Source organism: Gekko japonicus, unplaced genomic scaffold, assembly GCF_001447785.1.
Source record: "Gekko japonicus isolate JY-2015 unplaced genomic scaffold, Gekko_japonicus_V1.1 scaffold312, whole genome shotgun sequence".
Lineage (NCBI taxonomy): Eukaryota > Metazoa > Chordata > Lepidosauria > Squamata > Gekkonidae > Gekko > Gekko japonicus.
Window position 1 is genome coordinate 1,285,194 of NW_015176460.1, and position 20,361 is coordinate 1,305,554.

Genomic DNA, 20,361 nt, shown 5'->3' on the forward strand with positions numbered 1-20,361 from the left:
ACCTCAGATATGCAGACGATACCACTCTAATGGCAGAAAGTGAAGAGGACCTTAAGAGCCTCTTGCTCAGGGTAAAAGAGGAGAGCGCAAAAGTGGGCTTAAGCTCAACATCAAAAAAACCTAAGATCCTGACATCCAGCCCCATCACTCCTTGGCAAATAGAAGGGGATGTCGTGGAAGTAGTGACAGACTTCACGTTCCTGGGATCCCAGATCACCGCAGACTGTGACAGCAGCCATGAAATTAAAAGACACCTGCTCCTTGGGAGGAAAGCAATGGCGCACCTAAACAGCATGATAAAAAGTAGAGACATGACCCTGCCAAAAAAAGTCTGCATGGTCAAAGCAATGGTATTCCCAGTAGTCATGTATGGCTGCGAGAGTTGGACTATAAGGAAGGCCGAGCGCCGAAGAATAGATTCTTTTGAACTATGGTGCTGGAGAAGACTCTTGAGAGTCCCTTGGACTGCAAGAAGATCAAATCAGTCAATCCTAAAAGAAATCAACCCTGGACTGTTCCCTGGAAGGCCAGATAATGAAACTGAAGCTCAAATACTTTGGCCACCAAATGAGAAGGGAGCCCTCACTGGAGAAGACCCTGATGCTGGGAAAGACTGAAGGTCAAAGAAGACGGGGATGGCAAAGGATGAGATGGTTAGACAGTGTCATAGATGCAACGAACATGAAGTTGAGCAAACTTCAGAGGACGGCGGAAGACCAGAAGGCCTGGCGTGATCTGGTCCATGGGGTCGCGAAGAGTCAGACTCGACTGTGCAACTGAACAACAACAAAAAATCATTCCAAACAGATATACTGTGTGCATATTTTTACAAGTGCCCTCTTTCCAATTTTCCCTCAACTTACTTAGTGCAGTTAGTAGTTCTTGAAAGAAATGTTTAGTATTAATTGGTCTGTTTCTTTTTTCCTAACTGAAGCAGGGAGTTCTTACTTCAGCAAAGGTTGGTGAATACTTTCTTCAGACAATCTGTTTCCATTCTGCTCTCTAGACTGGAAGCGATTATACTCTGTAAAATGAACAGAGGCATCCCATGATAGGATGGAGAAGACCCTGTCCACACTGAATGCCCATGTGTTGTTGTTTTTTTAAAAAAAAAACCAGTTCGGGAGCAGAACTTTTTAAGGAGTTCACATTCATATCCCCTCTTTCCAACTCTTCTGCCACTAAGGCCAGAACATGTTAAACTGAAGCTACTACCCGCATCCTGGATGGCCCAGGGATTGACTGAGGTGATTATTTCCCATAGCTCTAAGAAAGAAGCATCCAGAAGTAATTTCAACATGTTGGCCGCTATGTATCTTTTTGTCAAGAGTCAAAGAAGACGGGGACGGCAAAGGATGAGATGGTTAGACAGTGTCATAGATGCAACGAACATGAAATTGAGCAAACTTTAGAGGACGGCAGAAGACAGGAAGGCCTGGTGTGATCTGGTCCATGGGGTCGCAAAGAGTCAGACTCGACTGTGCGACTGAACAACAAAAAATGAGTGAGACACCAGTTTGAGAACATGTGCAGCAGAAAGAGTTTTACTTCTAAGCCAAGGACTGGATTTAACAAGAAAGTAGCATACAAATACAAAGAGGTGCTAAAGTGATATATATCCACTTACAAGGCAATCAAAATACTTCCAACAGGTAGAAAGCTTCAATTTAGTACACACATAGACCAAGATACATGCATCATTCTCTACATACCAATGAGAAGACAGACAACAGTCACATTTTCAGCAAACCCTGGACTCCCCATTGTTTGCAGAACAGCCACTATCACAGTTGGGGCATCTGAATCTACTCAGGCTCTGTACCTCCACTACTCAAAAAGTTATCTGTGGGATTTCCTGAGGAAACTGCAATGCAATCTATTGACAATCTCCCAGGAACACCATATTGGCTGCCATGGATGAAAAGTGTTATTGACCAATCATTCCCCACAATGGTGGACAACAAATCAACAGAAATACTATTGCTTACCATATTACAGCAAATCTGGTTGCCAAGCTTGGCCACTTAATACTCATGTACAATTACTGCAGGTTTGGGAACAAGTGATATCTTCAGATTAATTGCTCTAAAAAGCCTACTTGAATGGCTCCACAACATGCCAACATATTGCTGGTCAATGAAAATCAACACTTCCTTTCCAAGCACCTCTCTACTTAAGGTTGCCAACTCCAAGCTGAGAAATTCCAAAAGATTTGGTGGTGGGTCCTGGGGAGAATGGGGCCTCGGGAGGGAAGGGACCTTAGTGGGATATGTGATGACAAAAAGTCTACCGTCCAAAGCAGCCATTATCTCCAGGGGAACTGATCTCTGTGGTTTGGAAGTCAGTTGTAATTCCAGGAGATCTACAGAGTCCACCTAGAGACTGGCAACCCCACCTCAGTTTCAGATTCACTGATGATATTTTCATTATCAGGAAGACCAGGAAAGTAGCCCTTAAGAAATCTCATCAGGACTTCAACAACTGCTGTTCGTTTTTTAAGAGGCGAAGCTGTATGCTGAAAGTAACACAGTTCCCCAAAAAATCAGTTGTTCTGTCTACAGTTATTGAGTATTCTCTAAATACTTCAGGACTAAGGTCTGGTTCATGCCTGCAACAGAACGAGGTGGCAATGAAAGTGCCTGAGGTGATGGAATGGACTATACCACTTCTGATAAGTGGCAAATGGTGGTTTTGAATGCACCTTTGTGCCAAAAAAACCTCTGCAAACAGAAGACTAGTGCTACAGCAAGAAGAAAAGTGTTATCTCCCTTCTTTCCTTTCTTAGCTGATTTTCTATTTGCAAGTCCTTTTTGACATACAGGAATCTTCCAAAATTTATTTATTTATTTATTTATAATACATTATTTATAGTCCGTCATTCTCACTTAGACTCAAGGCAGATTACATAGAATGCGATCCTTGGAAATGGCACAGACCATTCCACCATCTCTTCATTTCTTCACCTCTTTCCCACATCACGTACTACCCTCTGCCACAGGCCTAAAATAGTGTAGACTATACTACATCAGATAGAATGCTAAGCATGCCATTTTAAATGCGTCCCCATCAACCTCCAATCAATTCTCCTGTAAGCTAACGTAGCAGGTACAAAACCTAGCCAAGCCTATTCCTTACTATTCTAGTTCTTTGCATAAAGGATTTTTTTAACATATGGGGGAATGCAAAACAGTGAATCTAATCTCCCAGTCTGAATGGTTCAGTTCATTCCACCATCTCAGAAATCTATCATCTTACCCCCTACGTGATTCTGATCCATGTATGGAAAAAGCCTTAATTTGTCTCTCAGTCTTCAGAACTTAGCCCAGTGGAGAACATAAACCATATGAATTTACTGAAGCAAATCCTAGGTAGTCTTAGCTATACTAATTTCTCTGGAAGTCCGTTCCATTAAAAGGGACTGAATCGAAGTTCTTGAAGACTGAGGTACTATACCTGAATGAAATATAAATGAATATATAATTTTGTTTTTCACCTTTGCTAGTATTAGCATATGAAGGCTAGGCCCTGAACATACAATCTCTCCTCCAAATTCTTTAGTGGCATCAATATAAGAATAACAAAGGATTCTGTGATTGTTGCTTATAATATTTTGTTTGTCTTTTAAAAGTGATTATGTTACAGTCCAAAAGTTGGTATTACTTGGTCTGATCCACTATTGGCATGTGACTGAGCAATGTGTTAGGTCTAGAAATGAAACAAATGGGCCTTAAATCTGTTTTGTCTTCTGGCATATGAAGTCTGAAACACTAGAAACAAAGAGGAATTTCAGACAGACGGAGATATAATCCGGAAGAGGAACGGTTCCCAAACGGTTTCTGGTCTGTCATTTCAGACAGAACTGTTTTAGAACCGGTTCCCTACCGGAATATATTTGTAATTTCAGACACAAACACTTCTGTCCCGTTTAGGAAACGGGGCTGAAGCGTTTTACCTGTCAACCGCTTCCAAGTAGTCTTCAGTTTCCTATCCCGTTTCCGATGTGCTTTTTCCCACCATTTTTCGCCCACGCGGGCGATCTCCAGCTTTTTTTTTTGAACGTTCGCTTTATAGCGCTATAACGCAACAGCCTTATCAACCCCATTGGAATGCCTAGAATGTTTTGTTATCGTGCTATAGCACTCTAAAGCGAATGTTAAAAAAAAAGCCAGAGATCACCCGCACGGGCGAAAAATGGTGGGGGGAAAGCGGGAACAAGTGGTGCAGTCTGAAATGGCAAACAGTCTCTTCACACACAGTATGGGATATGTGTTGTAAAACACCAAAAAAAGCACACTCCACAATTTTGTTTTATTATTGTAACATAACTTTAAATGAGCTAATAGTGATTACATTCTAAAAAATTAAATTGTCTCCTTTGTCCTGCAGGCAATTTATATGCTGTCAATCAAAATATTTAAAATACCAGAAACGTAAATGAACAAGCATAAATGTAAAAGGTTGGCTGCAATCACTTGGTTTTTCATTAATGTCAATTAAAGTATTCTCTAACCTCACCCACAAACTAGTAATTAAGATGGTTTAGGGACATATTGCAGAACGGCTCCCTGCTATCTGCTCCAACTGTCTCCAGCGACCATTTGCCTGGACAATGGATTGCAGAACTGGGTACTCCATAACACAGCACCATTCTTGCCAGTAGGAAGTTGTGACTGCAACTGCGCATTTCATGGCTCATATCTTTTAATATCAGACCCCATTCCTTTTACAGCCTGATCCTTAGCCTCATTTGAAAAATAAAGGTCGGGTTTTGAAACTTATTTCTAGCATGATAATATAGGTTCTGAGTAATATATATGTCACAATGGGTTTCCAAAACATGATGAATGTGAAATTCTCATGGGAGCACTGAAAAACCCAAGTGAATTATATGAATGCCCAAAAATAGATTCCCTCCATTTTTGGACATATACCACTAACAATCGCACTGAGGTACATGTCATCATCTACCAGCATATCTTTGCATTTCCCAAAATTCACAATGATTGTCTGGGATTGCCAGCATTCATCAGATAAATCTGAGGCACTGCCTGTACCAAATGCAAAGATACCCCCCACACACACTGATGAGGACAATATCAAAAATATAATTTAAAAAGCTTAATTTTCTCCCTCCACAGCCTTGCAAAATAATTAAAGACTGAACGGAGTTGTACCGTGTTAGTCTGCATTCCATATCTCCGTGATCAGGTAGTTAGGGCTATATCACATCCAAATATACATCACCTGTGATATTTTCCCTATGATGAGAAAGAAAGGTATACACACACAACTCATGTCAGATTGAAAGTCATATAATGAATGAGTGGGCTCTTAAGAGTCTCTCCTTTTAACTGCATAATTCTACAGCACACAAATATATGTTATCCCAATATATTTGTACAAGCTCTGTTCTCCCACATGTAGCTTTCAGTGATGTGAGGAAGAAATATTGTTCCAGGCTGTTGGCGGAACAGAATCCCCGTGTCTTTAAGAGCACTAAAAGAACAGCCAATTTCCAGATCATCACAGCTCTCTACAAGCAAATAGCATCTACTTTGCCAAATTATTTTTTTTCCTAACCTAGCAGGTAAAGGTGAAAAGTTGACCGAATTTCTTCATTTCAGTTACAGGGAAGAAAGGAGAAGAGATTAAAGTAGTGTGATATAAAACAATCCTGTTGGACAGTTATCAGTTTCGTTGCTGTCTGTGAGATCTTGCTAAAAGTATGTTGCTCAGTTTTTGGTGGGCAACCTCCATTAGCACACTAGCAACAGCGACAACGCTCACTTCCTATGCTGAGATCTGCTTGTAATTTTTCTCAGACCATTTTTAATTTATTACAAAAGCCATCACATTGTAATTTTAAATAATGCACACGAAAATAACGCTTGGTTCTACATTAGTGTTTTCGCAGGCACAAGCTCTTATGCCCACAAAACAAGATTTTTCCACCTCCCCCCTCCTGCAGCAGCCCAAAATGCCCCCCAATCCTGTTCCTGGGGGTCCCTTCCACCTCAGATTTTGGTGGTCATTTCATGTTGTCTACTGTGATTTTTGTATTTTTCCCATCTTAACTCTTTTCAGGAGAAGTTAAGACAACTTAAAGATCTACCTAACAGTGCAATTCCTAAATGGAACTAAGCCCATGAAGGGTATAATTCTGTTTAGGATTGCACTGTAATTCACAAAAACATGCAATTCTGGCCATATAGGCCAAAAGATGTTAAGACCTATCCACCTAATCATAGGGCTTTTCCCTGCATTTTCCTACCATCTCTCTATTGAAATTCAAAAGTGCTGCTATATTTGGAAGTAAATATAAACATTAGACCAGAGGTAAGCTTTCAGCCAATGTAATAGCTGCTAATGCTGCATCCCAAAAAGAAAGCAACACGGCTTTTTTTAAGCCTCCCTATTCCAGCCACAGTATGTTCTGTGCAATAATCCATCCCTTCTGGGAATCTAGAATTTCAATCTATAAACTGTGTCTCTTCTCAGCAACTCAAAATAGTAGCCACCCAATAATGTTATTACCAGTTAATGCACGTTCACATGGACTCAAAGACAAAATTTGTATTTGTACATGGTCACTAAAGCACTGAAAAAATATTTATAAGAGCTAATAAATGTCATCAGAAGTGTAGCACTTGGTGTGCCTGTTAAGGTATTTTATTCACATCCAATTACCATAACTGAAAATGCAACAAGGCCTACCAAAGATATGAAGACATGTATGCCTGTAAAGTGCTACCAAGTTGCAGCCAACTTATGGCAACCCCATAGGGTTTTAAAGGCATGTGATTAAGCAGAGGTGGTTTACCATTGCTTTTCTCTGCAAAGTCTTCCTTGGCAGTCTCCCATCTGAGTATCCACCCTGCTTAGCTTCTGAGATGTGAGCTATACTATACCATTCCACATCCCAAGATAAGAAAATACTGGGTTTCTTGTGCCACTATCTCCCCTTCCTGCATATTATCTATGGGCTGGTTCTTCCATTGTTGACTGCAACATCAAGAAATTACAGGCAAATGTAAATCACAAATACCAAAGACAGAACTTGCAAATCACATCAACTGCAATGCTATTCAATGGATTCACGCACATTTGGCTACCATTCACTGAAGATACTACATGAACCAGCCTATGCCTTCTATACCCATTCTCTGACAATCTTGGCATCAAAACCTAGTTATCATGTGGTAGTACAGTCATAGGTTAGTATGATTAATAACCTAGTTTTAAAAATAAAAATAGTTTTGGGCCACAATCCAGTTCTGTTCACGTCAATGGGAGTTCTGCCACTGACTTCAACAACTTGTGTATCTATGTAGCAGGGCTTTTCCACTGGGAAAATATTGCCCAGTGGAAGGCTAAGAGGAGGGGAGGCAGAGAAGCCAGCAAGAGCCAACTACAGCTAAGGTCACAACAATCATGTGTGTCTTGTTCCAGCTCTGTGTACACAACATCCTATTGTGTCATGGCTGGCCTAAAGGGCTATGTCTACAGATGTTGTAACAGAGCTGCCTGCGATTTTTTAAGGACTCCTGAGTGGAGGGTTTCCATAGGTTCCTTCACCACAAGTTCTCCTCCTCCTCACACCTCAATCCTGTCCATCATTCTTTCTCAGACTGAGGTTCTCTTTCTACAGCTTGTGCCACAACACATGTAGTTCTAACAGTTTTGCTGCATACTCCATCTGCAATGTGCCATGACAAATCCTCCAGCACTTGAAAACATGGGAATCCATCAGAATCACAGAAATTACATTTACCAAACTGATAACCCTTGGAATGAGTCAGTTAAGAGAACCATTCATGTGAAAGCAGGGTTTTAAAAGCTATTACCTAATTCCAAATTTCTATTTTTAAGCACTGTGATATAGAGCCCACTGTATTTATTTGGAATATGTTCCTGAGAAGTATTTGAACTCTGGGAAAACTCAGACAGCCTTCAGTAAGCACTAGATGGTATTTTATGATTTTTAATTCATACCAGGTTTGAATGATATGCAATGCACAAGTATAGTATAGACCAGGGGTGTCAAACATGCGGCCCAGGGGCCAGATCAGGCCCCCGGAGGGCTTCTATCAGGCCCACAGTGGAACTGGTTGTCTTCTGCTGCTGCTTCCAGTTGTTCTGCTGCTGCTGCGTCAAATACACACCTGAACAGCATACTCAAAATTGCAACAGCACAGACATTTTGATGCAATAATTCAGAGCAGTTATCGGACACTGTAAACAAAACAATGCAAGAGTGCTAATGTTTTTAACATGGTTTTATTTTAAGTTAAAAGAAAACCTTTGTGTTTGTGTCCTTTATAAAGTTTATATCTCTGCTACCAGTACCTGGCATTACATTTTATGACACACATGGCCCAGCCCGGCAGGGTCTCATTTATGTCAGATCCGGTCCTCATAAGAAATGAATTCAACACCCCTGGTATAGACTTTGGGAAAGGCAGATGAATTTCTTCACAATTTTTCATCTGATCTGTATATACTTCCCATGTTTACTGATAATGTAGCATAGAACTAAAATACCCTATAAATGACCAGGCAGAGATCCAAAGTGCTACACAACCAGTCCTCCATCACAGGAGATCTTTGACCTTGTGCTTCTAAAAAGGGAACCTCCTTAACATACCATGTGGCAAACTACTCTGGAAACTAAGGGTGTTTCAAAAGCAGTTTGTGATATGGCGTAACTGTCTACTGGTTAAAGGAGGGGAAAAGTAAAACTCTCAGAAAGTATAAGCTCCGAGCCCTAAAATAGCTCTATGGACCTTGGCCATGAACTTTGAACTCTATAAATGCCAAGAACCACCTCTCCAACTTAAATATCAGATGTCTTTTATCAAGTTCACTCATCTATGTTTGGGGATCTCATCATCCCTTCAATTGTGTAAACATAATTCACAACCGGGTCACAGGGAACTGTTTCAGGCCATCGATGGGCTGACCAAGCATCAGCCACTGTCGATGCTCAGTTAAACCAAACCAAAGGAAATTTACTGCCACATGGTTACCTGCGACGTGAAAAGTAATTGCTTCTTTGAAACCTGCACAAAAATTTACTGATTTGCTCCTCGAACATCCTGCATAGGAATATTTCAAGATATTATTGACCTCAACAGAATGATCTAGCATTGGAACCCTCTACTGCAAAGGACCCTGGCTATAATGGCTGAAGAAGAAATGATTAATCTGTGAATATTTTAAAAAATGGTGACCAGAAATGATTAGTCTAAGAATGGACTCCAATTAGGGTATCTGCAATAGTTATAGAATATTCAATTCTTCCATTTTCCTCAGTTACACAGGGAAGAAGGTGACTATGATTGACCTCTAATATTCCCCTCTTTTTCATCTCAGATTTTTTTTCCCTTCTAGTTGGCAAAAATTCATATGGCCCCAAAGCTGTCCAAAGGAGGCCTCTGAAGATACAGCAATAATGAGCCAGCAGTTCAGTATATACGTCAGCTCACTGTTCTCCTAGAAATTTCAAGGTGATGCAGGGATAGAAGTTTTGAACATGTGCATGGGATATGCAGGTTCACATTTCCACTCTGTCATTAAGTTAACTGAGTAGCCTTGCCCAAGCCCCTGTCTCTTAGCCTAAGCTTCCCCTCACATTACTTTTTGCTAGAATAAAAAATACCCTGAACTGTACCCTTGCCAGAGAATATAAAAGAAATCTAAATTGCAAAAGAGAACTTCCATCTTCCACATTTTTGTTTTGTATTTTTGTTAAATTTTTCCTCTTAACAGCCTGACAATTGGAAACATCCCATAGGCTTCTTTGCTGCACATAAAAATCCTGTCTCCCTTCCCTGGTTATTTATATCTGTTAATTCATTTATTTGGTACATTTTTATGCTGCTCTTCCCACAAGGATAACGAATATCATTCTCCCCATCATCACAGCAACCCTGTGAGGCAGGTTAGGCTGAGAGAGAGCCAAGGTTTACCCAGAGAGCCTCAGGGAAGAATGAGGATTTGAACCTGGGTCCTCCAGATCCTAAGTCAGACACACGAACCATTACACTACACAAGTGTTCTATCCACAGAGAAAGAGACAGGTTTTTACCATGATATTTGAACTAACTACAGTTAACCACTAATCACAATACTCTCAAATCAGAGACTGAAACCAGGATTAGACCCCAAGCTCAAACTATGTAGCAGGAGAGAAAACTACAGCTATTGGTAACTATGGTTACTCTAGTTCAGATGTCATACTATACCACAGTTACTGCTAACCAGGAAAGGGAGGGGAGAAAGTACACAAGTCTGAGGGGAAAGGGGGAGAGGGGAACATAAGGCACTCTAGATCACTAAAATATGGTTTGACAGTCAAAGGGTTGGTGTCTAAATCAGGTCAACGAGTTCCACAGTTGTACTGTTAACACTGTGAGGAAAAAAGTGTTTTAAAGGAATATATTTTGACCAGCCAATTCAATGTGTGTGTTGTCTGTATCAATACCATAGAGTAAAAGAGCACTAAGTTTATCTTCCATAAATATTTTATATATGGCCTGTAGTCTCTCTCTCTCCAACCCCAAATCATTTCATCGACATGCCTCTCTTATCGTCTGTCTTTGAAATTTCCTGTCATTCTGTAGAAGTCTGCATAAGCTATTTGGCCAGCCAGTTAGTGCTTCCTCTAATTTTGACAGCAGCATTAAAACAACTATTTCGTTATTTATTTAAAAAAATTACAGTTTCTTTGCTCCTTGACCCTCAATTTACTGTGAACAGAGGAAGTAATTAACATGCCTCCAAAATCAGACTCCCTTGCAAAGAGTTGACAATTATTTTAAAATATCCTGTGCAAGCAAAAGAAACTATACTTCCCAACATAATGTCTATGCCCTGATGCCTGCTAATGCCGCTTTGCCCTGTCTCTCTGGAGCGTCTTTCTCTAGTCTTCTTTAGTTACGGTGGGTCAACTGCAGATTTTGCAATGCGATTGCACCGCCTCCTTGACAGGCCACTGAAAACTCATTAAGCAATACCATTTTCTCTCCGCATGTGCAACTCTGAATCTTATCTTTCCTATGGCAAAAAAAAAAAATTAACTCGTTCCTCTCTTTTTTGTCCTCCCTCTTGTTCTCCATACATCTTCAGAAGACTGGCCACATGGTTTTTCCTATCTGTCAAAAGACCTTCATCAGCTCTGGAAATCTTAATCTTCTGCCCATCCTGAAGTCTGACAACATGCAGAAAAGTGCCACAGTACTATATGACTTAGGGAAATCTTAGTTCAAGACATATTCAAGCAGTCTAGTTCTTCCACAATTCTTCAACACACATAAGTGCACCTACCCAATGAGGTCAAATGTGGAAAGCTTTCTCTTTCCACTAAAAGGACCAACCCCAAAAACCATCCTTTTTGTAAGATATATCCAAGATGTCACTGATACTCCTATACACTTCCTTGGTAAACTTTTCTTCCATGCTAGTTTTAACCAAATGAAACAAGACCAACATCTACAACAAGCACTTTAACATTTAGAAGCTGCGGGTCTAAGGACTGGCTTTTTAAAAAACTTACCTGTGCCAGAGCACTACTTTGAAGGCAGCCCTGTACACTGCAGCACAGTTAACAGTCCCCTAGAGAAACCTGAATCATAATATTTTTCTTATGATGCAGTGCCATTAACAAATTCCTGCCCATTAAAGGAAACACAGATCTGATATCTCCCACTTCTGGAATAAAACTGTAAAATACTTCTTATAAAAGCATATCATACCAATCAAACTCCAATTGCTAAGTGTCATAGGTATAAATTGTGTATGCGTGCGTAAATAAATGTACATCAAACCAGAGGGATTTTTTCCCTGTTTTGAAAGTAACCCACCTCATTTTTTCTTTCTTTCATTTTTTAAAATATTTTATTTTATTTTTTGGCAGGGGGATCCTTCCCCTGTAAAGTTGGGCCAAAGCCACAGTACCAAAATACAGTGCTATCCATATAAGGAAGCACAACTAAACATGTCACACATAATTTATGGCCAGTGGGCAAGGAATAACCCTCTCCTCTAACAGATCAGGCTCACTTTTTCCCCCCTTTTTCTTTCTTTTTTAATTTTAAGTGAGACGGCAGACTGACTAAAGGGATGACATCTCATTTTCCCCAGAGAAGAAAAATGGTGTTCTGATCCTTGCAGAGAAGGTTAGGCTGACACATCTCGCCACCGGACTTTGTGGAGCCGGCTGCGGTAGGCGCTCTGTGACGAGTGCTCTGAAAGAGGGTCTCTAAAGTAAAGCGCATCCATTCTCTTCCCTGGAGCTGCGCCGGGCTATAATAAGGGGCATGCCACAAGCCAAGTTCAGGGGTAATTTAAGCTTGAAAGAAAAGGTCAGGGAGTGACTGGGGGGGGGGGTTGCTTTTCGTGCACCTGCTTTGGCGGGTGTTCTCCACACAGTCTGCGTGCGTGCGTGCGTGTGTGTGTGGACAGACTGCAAAACTGCAGCCGGACGGACCCTGCAGAGCGAACACGTCCACACGCAGAGAAGAAGCGGCCGCTTCGAGCAGAAAGCTGCAGCGGCGACCTTCTGCTTTCTTTTTGGAGAGCGTCGATGGTGCGGCGATAGGGAAATCCTAAAACTATGGTGGACCGCGGCAAGAGCCCTGCCTGCACACTTCTTCGGGCATGGCAAAAATCCAACCTGCTCACTTCCTCCTTCCTCCAGATAGCCAAGACTTTAGTGCAAAGCTCGTAAACATGAAGGGGAAATACATAACCGCCAAAACCCCAGATCTACAAAGTGTTAGGGGGGGGAGGGATCAACAAAAAGAAGGGGGGGAAGGAGGTGGAAAGACCTCTTACCTCTCACATTTCTGTTCAGAGGCAACCATCAGATTGTAGACAGACCGACCAAGGCATTGTGGGGGATTCAGGAGATGATGACCAAGATTGAAGGAGGGGGGGAAAGGGGGGGAGAAACTTGTCGATCGCCTTGTCACAGCGGCATTCTCCGCGCCCCAAACCTCATGCAGCTGCAGTGCAAAAGACTCTTGCCGAGGGCTGTGCACACGCTTATCTGTAATGTCTGGTTTCCGCCGCTGCCTGCACTGCCCCTCCCCCATTCAGCAAAACCTACCAGGAAGCTCCGGGCGTACTTTGTGGAGCCCTGCAAGAAATGCGCGGGGAGGGGAAAGAAGGGGAGGGGGGGTAACCGTTTTATTTGGGTTTAATCGTCCCTTCCACGCTGGTTTGCCCCTTCTCCGGCTGCTGAGAAGGGGGCCGATTCGATTCTGGACAAGGACGCCAGCGCTGGTTGGCTGTCAGACTGCAACGGTTTACTGAGTTTTAAAGCTGCCTCGGAAAAAAATATGCAGGATCCCCTAGCAGCGGATCTTGGTATCTCCCAGGTTTATATGTAAAATATGAGAGAAAAGAAGGGGAGGGGGAGCGGTCTGGATTATAGTGTAAATATGACACTTGCAAGATCGCTTTCAATGGAGTTGTCTCTGTGGAGTATTATTATTGTTATCCATCATCAGTTTTAGACCCTGAAGAGAAATCTGAAGGTTAAGGCACAGGATCTAACCTAAGAGTGTTTGCAGTACTTTAGGGATCTACTTAAAATTCACTGTACACTGACAATTCACTGCACGTTGACAGATGCTCCTCGTTTCAAGTGGCATCTCTTATTAGAAAAGACAAGCCCTAGTCTAGACCATCATGTTGCTTATTTTACGTTATCAAACCTCCAGAATTCTCTCCAGGGCTGCCTTTCAGGTAGGTCTTGTTCTCCCAAACATGACAGGAGACTGTAAGCATGTCTCTGAACTGTACCACTTGAGCCTGCAAGTGAAAAGTCACATAATTAAATTCTCCTACATATATATATATATTTAATCCCTGCATGCAAGAAACAATTGGGTCAGGGAGAGAACCACCTTGCCTGACATGCTGGTTTTCTTTGTGCATGGACTGTTTCTTCTAAGGAGGACCATTTGGTCACATTAAGTGCCCCCCAGCAGTTTGTAATGGTAGAGTGAAGAAATGTCTGTGAATACTAGCGCTCAGAGCTTTTCCCGTTCCAGAATTTGCCCTCGTTTGGCCTCAGTGCAAAATGAGTATCTTTACCACAAGAAGGCCTACAGGAGCCTTTGCCGGCAACATATCCAAGTGCAAATCCCCATGTGGCATACTCTCACACTTTTTATTAGTTTGGAACACTGAATTTAAAGGTGTTGGAGCGTACGATAAATGTGGGAGGCTTTTGCACACTGTTTGTGGGAGCAGTTGTGCAGGACAGAAAGCAGAAAATCTCATTTTTAAGTTTCAGCCAAGGTAGGTGTTATAGTCACCTTCCATATCCAGGAAATGCAAACGTCTAATTGAGCATGATTTAACCCTTGAATCTGGCCTGTGCTTATTCTGCCCTATATCCCACAAGGATTTCCCCAGCACCATGGAAAGCTGTAAAATGATTAAGTTAGTGGGAAAACCCACACCGTGAAAAGATGGGAGTGACCCCTGTGCAGAACTGCCACTTTCGGTTCCTAATACAGCTCTCTGCACTTCACATTGTGTGCTGATGAGTCAGACTAGATGCACTGGAAGCTCCTGTGTGGACATGCCCCATTTGACAGGGAATTGCTGGAATATCAGATTAATTCTAGCCATCCTCCAGGGCAGCATCAAACATCCTTCTGCCCATTTATAGTAACAAAAGCCAAAGAATAGAAGTCATTCATTTCTACCAGCGCTTGCAGGTGTCAAAACACTGGCCTTGATCTGCAGCACTGTAGACTGCTTCCTCCAAGGAGCTGTGTGCATGCAAAGCACAGATCAGTGCTGTCACCTTTGACAGCACGAATCACCTGGTGGATAGGAAAGACAGCAACTTGGATTCAGCTTTAGCACCCACCAACAGGAGATGACTTGTGGGGAAGGAACTGTGACTTTGAACACCTTGCATACCTAAAATCATCAGCATCGCCACATAAGGGATCTCATGGAGCCAAGATGGGAAAGCTCTTTGTCTTTCTGAGATCCTGTAAAGTTGCTGCTGGTCAAAGGAGGGATCTGTGGTCTGACAAATGCCCAGCTAACAGCTTCATGTGCTCCTATAAATGTTCAACCAGGTGGTAGGTATGCACAGGTGTGATCCCATTCCTGGGTGTGTTTTGTTATCTAAAGGCAGCATCCAGTCCCACCTCTTTCCCAAAAATCTTTTTGTATATGGAAGGCATTACAATGGGCTAATGCCTATTTCCACACTTGTGTCACTTGTCTTGCCAACACCATATTTAAATGAGGCCTGAGGCTGGGTTGAAGCATGAAACCAAATGAGGCGGAAGGAAGCAGAGGTGGAAAATTGACAGAACACTTTTACTATTTCTGAATGCTCCCTCATACAAACAACTCCTTGCAAGCAGAAAATTAGCACCTCAGGGAGAAAGGCTCTGGCCCATTCTCAGCCTGTTATTCTGTTTTGCCATTATCAAGGCATTTTCTATTTATGGATTATTCATAATAGGTGGTATTTCACCTACATTTTAAAGTGGGCTGAAGCCCACTCTACCATCTCAGCATTTTACCCCTTCATTTGTGAGAGAACCAGTTTGGTGTAACAGTTAGGAGCACGGACTCTAATGTGGGAGAACCGGGTTTGATTCCCACCCCTCCACATGCAGCTGCTGGTATGACCTTGGGTCAGTTACAAGTTCTCTCAGATCTGTTCTCTCACAAGCAGTTCTCTCAGAGCTCTCTCAGCCCCACCTACCTCACAGGGGAGGGAAAGGGAAAGGAGATTGTAAGCCACTCTGAGACTCCTTTGGGTAGTGAAGCGCAGGGTAGAAATCCAATCTCTTCTTCTTTTTCTGTGTTGATCATACCTTAGAGTCGCCTGATCTGCTATGGAAAGACATGGAAGGAACGTTCTACAGAGCAGACTGTCAGCCAAATGTGACAACCCGCCATTGTCTCTAGTATCTGCAGTTTTTTAATGGTAGCATTCACAACTCTCTTATCTCAGCTTACCATCTTTCTCCTATATAATGTACATTCTGTATCATGGCTATGTGTCTGTTTGAGAAGCAAGGATGTTCTCAGTACATTCATTAACCGGGATTTATTTTCTAGGGTTGATAGTTGCTCCTAGTCCCCTTGACAGTGGGGCTGAAGAAGGGCTCTGGAATCTGAATGACTGACTTGCGAGGAGGCTTGAGCTCTTCTTATATCCCCTGCTAAATATTAAACACTGTTGCTCTGAATTCATGTGTTTACTCTGCATGTTTGAATTTGGCTAGTCTATGGTCAAAGTCACCTGAAAAGCACCTTCATTGGCAGCCTACCTATAAAAATCTCTGCAATGTGACTTTTCTTCAAGACCACTTTTATGATGATAGCAAACCCTGCCTTCCATGCCTGAACACTAATTGGCCAGTCCTCACTGCCAAAATCCCACAGGAGAACCACAATAGGCACTACGCTCAGGAACCCTTGCAATAGAACTTCCTATGTACACACACGCACACAATTGTATTTACATGTATTTCAGTAGTATAACAAGAAACTTGGGGTTAGATTGTATAGTTTATTTTCCTCATGCAAGTGGAATTTGTGCGGATGGGCGGGGTATAAATAAATAAATGTGAGATTTCTGCTGATTTCCTACTCCCCTCCAACTTCAGTTCCTCCATTCTCCTTCTGAGGGTCCACCGACCCCCAGGAGTAGAACTTGGGGGAACACAGCAGGCCACAGTGGGACAGGGAAGGTGGTCAAGTTCCGTTTCACAGGTATAGTTACATAGGGTTGCCAAGAAGCCTGGTATAATGGAGGCTTAATGTGTGGGAAAGGGCAGATGAAGCTTTTCATGGCAGGGAGGTAAATAACATTGCTTGGTAAATAACATCCCATTAAGCCTCTATTAAAGGGACATGGCCTTTTTTTCTGCAAGCAGTCGGCAACTCTAACCTTTCATGTCCTTACAGATTTTACCAATGGTAAGGATAAGTTTTGTGGGATAGATTTCTTCCTTACACCTTCAAACAGGATCACTGTCCTCATGCTGTTAGACCCATACAGGAAATTACAGTTCTGTGTAAAGCAGAGTGAGGGTTCACGTGCATGAGAGTTCTCTTTTTCCAATTGTTCTGAACATCAAAAATCACTCTTCTGGATCAAAACAGATTTTTCTGTTTACCTAGTCAGGCAGCCTCAGCAGTGACCCCAATCACTGGAAAGAGAGATCACAGGTGAGCTTTTGTTCTTCCATTAAGTACTTTTCTCCTTCCACACAGAAGTTTTTTTTAAAAAAAAACTTTCTAGTTGAACTAGAAGCACTTTTAGCTGTGATGAGAACAGCAAAGTCTACCTGCAGGGCACAGAGGGATTTTTAAAAGAGAATTATTGAGGTAAAGCTGGAGAAATTTCCTCAAGGAACATCTTGTAGGTGACCTTACACTTTACTGCAGAATGGCCCACCCCACCAGCATCAAGATATTATACAGAAGACTAGAAAGGTAATGCTGCCATGCTACCCATTCACAAATGAGTCATAAGGAATACAGCCGCAAAGAAAATACCTCTCCACACAGAGGAATATTATATTGCAGGAGCTTCTGGCACTTTCAAAAGGTTGCAGTTCTAAACCACAGAGACTGGTTTCTTCTCCCTGGCAACATCATAGTCCTTACGTTTTCACGCACACTGAATAATGCACTTTCAGTATACTTTAGCAATCATTTGCAAGTGGATTTTAATGTTTCACACAGTAAAATCCAGTTGCAAAGTGCACTGTCTTCCTCTCACACAACCAGGCAACACACAACATAACTTCTAGCATTGCCCCAATCCAAAACTTCTTTGCATGGTACAATTGAGGCTGCATGTGAGTCAGTCACAGGGGTCATTTCGGGGGGATCGCGGGGGATCGCAGTTCCCCCGGGTGAGGTGCGGGGGCGGGGCACATGATGAAGCCCCGCTCCCTGCTTCCGGTCGGGGTATAATGGCGATTTGACGCACCCTGTAAGTGCTCAGGGTGGACGGGTGTTCCTTACAGCAGTTTGGACTGTATTTTGGTCCAACACGGCTTCCCCCAGGCAGGGGGAATGACTGGCAGGCATCAAGACCCAAGAGAGAGTTGAGATTGGTGTGATCAAGTCTCGGAGGAGGCTTGTATTACACTTTGATCCCCTCTCCCGAAGCGGGCGAGCGCATTCAGGGGGTGTGGCCTCATGACACACTTACGGTGATGTCAGGGAGTGTGGCATATGCTAATGAGTTATGCTAATGAGTCCCCCTAGCTCTTTTTCTATGAAACGACCCCTGGTCAGTCACACCAACTCTATGTTTGGTCGGGAAGTGAGAACTGAAAGACTGAACCCAGAAGGAAACCATGAGTGGAGGACTCATTCTGCATTTCATTCCCAATCTGCTGCACAGGCACACACAAAAGCCTGCTTCTGAATGCATGGTGTACCTGACCGGAATGAGACTTGTATTTCCCCCATGACATTTGTCATGCCTTTAGTAAACTAAATTTGCTTTAACTGACTAAACGGGACCATTTTTTAGAAACCTTAATAGACTGTTCTTAACAGGTATTATTCCATAGCCCTTTACTGACATCTGCTAATTCTCTCATGCTTCAGACTGCTTCTTCCTTAATTAGTTTATTTACCATGCTTTATTGCACCTTTGTTTATCTTCTCTGTCAATTCGAGTTGGGGTTTTCGGGTGGCTGGTCGCTTCTCCGCCTAATTACTAAAGATGCTCAGGACTCACAGTTCATCTCCTTGTTGCTTCAAAGGGTGGGTGGGATCAGCAGGACGCTTGATCTCTTGCTCGCTTTCCCCGGCATGCACGTCTATGTCCATAGTAGGCTCATGGCAGTGGGACCTATAGGGGCCGAGGGGGCCTCAATTCTTCGGCTGCCACCTTTGAAGAGGCACCTCTCGCGCCCCAGGCTACGAGCCCTGTACAAGGGCTCTTGGGGGACCCAGAATTCTCCTGGTCCCCTCCCATCCATGGTGATAATGGAGCACTCACATCGGAGCGAGATGGAGTGCATCCATCCTGCAAGTCTCCGAAACCGGAAGACTTATATTCTCAGTTCTAATGTTTCACTTTCACGATGTTATTGTGTAAGACCAAAAATGTTTCTGTAAAGTACTTGTCCTATTAAATTTTTCTGTTAAATAGCATAGCTCCACTCTAGTCATCTCTCTCCTCTCTAGAGTTTTCATTGAGTGTGGAATATGACATCAAAAGCATGTGATGTTGTTCATTCTCCTCTCCCTGCAATATTTCTCAATGCTTATTACTTCCAGATGAACATCCTACCTGATTCCTACTTATTTTGTTATACACTACAATACACCATATTAAGTACTCTTGTAAGGGCTGTTCAGAGTCCAAACTATTTGCCTTCCTCTATAATATTTCTGTGTTCTCATAAATAGACCAAAAGCACACAATCCAATTCTCCTGCACAAGCTCCACAGAAATAAATGAGAGCTGCAAAGGAACCAGACTTTATCCAAATATGAGTACCTACTCCTAGATCAGAAAGAAAAGGCTGTTTCCAATTACGACCTGAACACCAACTAAGATAAAGCAAGCTGGGGTAGATTGTGTAATGTTTCATGGAACAATGTCTTAAATTATACATTTATTTCTGGGCTTTCCCTTCTCCCCCCCCCCTTTTTTGTTTCAGTAACTTGATGTTGTTAAAATTGATTCCCCATGTTACCTGTTAAAATACTGCAAGTCATTATTTTAATAAAGAGATGGCAGGATTGTTCAGTCCAAAGTTTTATGTTGTTTCCCATGTTGAAGTTAAGCTCTGAACAGCTTGTTCCAAAATCTTACATTTAACAATATTTACTTCTCTGAGACTGAAAAATACTTAAGCAAAGCTCAAATCTCCCCCTCCCACCCAACTGTAATTTAGACAGTTTTCTTTTTTCTAGACTAAAAACATCATCTGGGATCAGGGCTGGATTGAGACATGCTGCCCTAAACTATGTCAAGTTTAAGAGACCACATAACATTACTGCCCCACCATGGTAATTCAGTCATTTTTTAAAAAAAAATCTGAGGCCTGAAACAGTAGTTCACTTAGTTTGTCCATCTGGGCTTGAATTCTCAGGGATCAATTGCCCCTGGTCATATTATTCTGTGTCTCATGTTCAGCTTCCTGCTGCCAGTGCTAACCTTGCAGATAAAGCCATACCTATCGATTCGAAAAATGAAATTTCAGACATATAGTAGGCCTATCACATGATACAATAATGACCCAATGGGTGAAGCTACCCAGTGAGACCTATAATGTATGTCACTGAAATAGGATCATGTTCCAAGGAATGCTGATGTTCAGCAAGATATGTCATAAG

General features: G+C 42.3%; 1 protein-coding gene across 4 annotated transcripts in view; it reads right to left on the bottom strand.

The window, feature by feature from the left end:
* The window catches only part of MBNL1 (muscleblind like splicing regulator 1), a 245,972-nt gene that overhangs the window by 213,280 nt on the left and 12,331 nt on the right, over nt 1-20,361 (bottom strand). The window contains exon 1 of one of the 4 annotated variants that reach the window (XM_015426997.1): nt 12,835-13,123. The exons of 1 other annotated variant lie outside the window; for it this stretch is intronic. The gene's annotated coding sequence lies outside the window, so the exon portion shown is untranslated. Of the gene's footprint in view, nt 1-11,554; nt 11,609-12,834; nt 13,124-20,361 lie in introns of those variants that run through there. 2 more of the 4 variants (XM_015427010.1, XM_015426999.1) reach the window with 2 other exon arrangements.